Source organism: Austrofundulus limnaeus, unplaced genomic scaffold, assembly GCF_001266775.1.
Source record: "Austrofundulus limnaeus strain Quisiro unplaced genomic scaffold, Austrofundulus_limnaeus-1.0 Scaffold427, whole genome shotgun sequence".
Classification (NCBI taxonomy): Eukaryota; Metazoa; Chordata; class Actinopteri; order Cyprinodontiformes; family Rivulidae; genus Austrofundulus; species Austrofundulus limnaeus.
In genome coordinates this window covers 144,935-146,631 of record NW_013952829.1, presented here as the reverse complement: position 1 = coordinate 146,631, position 1,697 = coordinate 144,935, and positions in this window count along the sequence as shown.

The window sequence follows — 1,697 nt, the reverse complement described above, 5'->3', positions numbered from 1 at the left end:
ATTTTACAGTTATTATTTCTTTCACATAAGTACTATTATATTTATCTTTGCTGCTACTAGTTGCCATTATAACCCCAACCCCAAGTCTCAGTAACACCAGAAAAAGAGTCACTAGATTTTCACTAGTCACTTTTCTGAATAACAGTCTCTAGAGGGTCTGAAAAGTCTGTAAATATAGCGAGGAAGTCACTAAATCATCACCRCTGTGTTCCACAACCCGCCACCTCTCATGTCAACGAGCAGCGTGTCGGGTCAATTACGTCATACTCTGAAGCGGTCAAATTATCGTACATTATGGGATTTTTGGGATTATTGATCGTACATCGTACAGAGGGCCAAATTATCGTACAAATACGATAATTATCGTACACCTGGCAACACTGGTCTGGACTCTTGGCTATAGAGAAGCGATTCTTGCTGGAGGCGTGACCTCTGTTGAAGTTTAAAATGATTGGATCGGTTGGCCGCGACATATGTGTGCCAGCTCCACTGTGAAGGAGGCTAAGCTAAGAAGCTAACCGGAAATCATGTGCGCTGTAAACAACCCTACTGAGAGCAGAAAAGTACCGAGCCGAGACGACTGTAAATGAGAGCTGCTGCTCTGTCAGAGAAATTTAATTTAATTTGAAAGCCTTATCAACACGGACTGGCTTCATTCACTTCCGTATGCTAAACTAGCAGAGACTGTGCAGAAAATCAACGTTGTTCAAAGCACCTCCTTCTTTTTGCTGATTGGCCCAGGTAAAATAAACTACAAGTAGACACTGCGCAGAAAATCGACATCGTTAAAACTCCTCCTTCTGTTTGCTGATTGGCCCAGGTAAAATAAACTACAAGTAGACACTGCGCAGAAAATAGATGTTCTGTTCTCTGATTGGCCCGGACGAAAATTCTGCTGAAGAAAACCTTTTGTTTGGGATAAATGAAGGGAAACGAATTGAGCAGAACTGCGTTGGAAGGCAAGGGCCAGGCTAGGCCAAACCTCAAAAAAACATTTTGTGCAATCTCATCCAAGTTTGTTAGAAATTAAGCTCTAACACTATGTGTTGTAAATGACTCTAAGCTATTACCACGACATATTTTAGTCCAATATCTGTGAAACTGACTGATTTACAGCCATTTTAGTCTGTTCTGGAGTGAAAAAGCTGAGGTTGTCATCTTGAAATGGATTAAAATGAAAATTGATAACTTTCTGAAAATTTCATTAAAAAATCCACAAAACAAAATGCATCGAGTAGCATGTATGTGTTGAAAATGGCTTTCGGCTTCTACCACACCAGTTTTAAAATTTAATGCGTTTGTTTTGTTGTGTTGGTCACCTTGATCCTGTACTGCCGATCATTACTTGCAAGTTACACAAAAATCTGCGCTATTTTGCTAACCGACAGGGTTAAATCGAATGGCACAATTTTAAATGAGCAATTTATTCGTGCTCAGAATATTGAGTTTTGAATTAGTCTCAGCTAAAACCCTACCAAATTTTACATCTATATCTGTAAAAATATCAGTGCTGCAGAAAGTACCACAAAGTGATGAGTAAAAGTACGTTTCTTACCAAAAAATTACTTTGGAATAAGTTAAAGTCTCCTTTAGGAATATTACTTGAGTAAAAATATTAAAGTATCTGATATTTTTTGTACTTAAGATAAGATAAGATAAGATAAGATAAGATAAGATAAGATAAGATAAGATAAGAT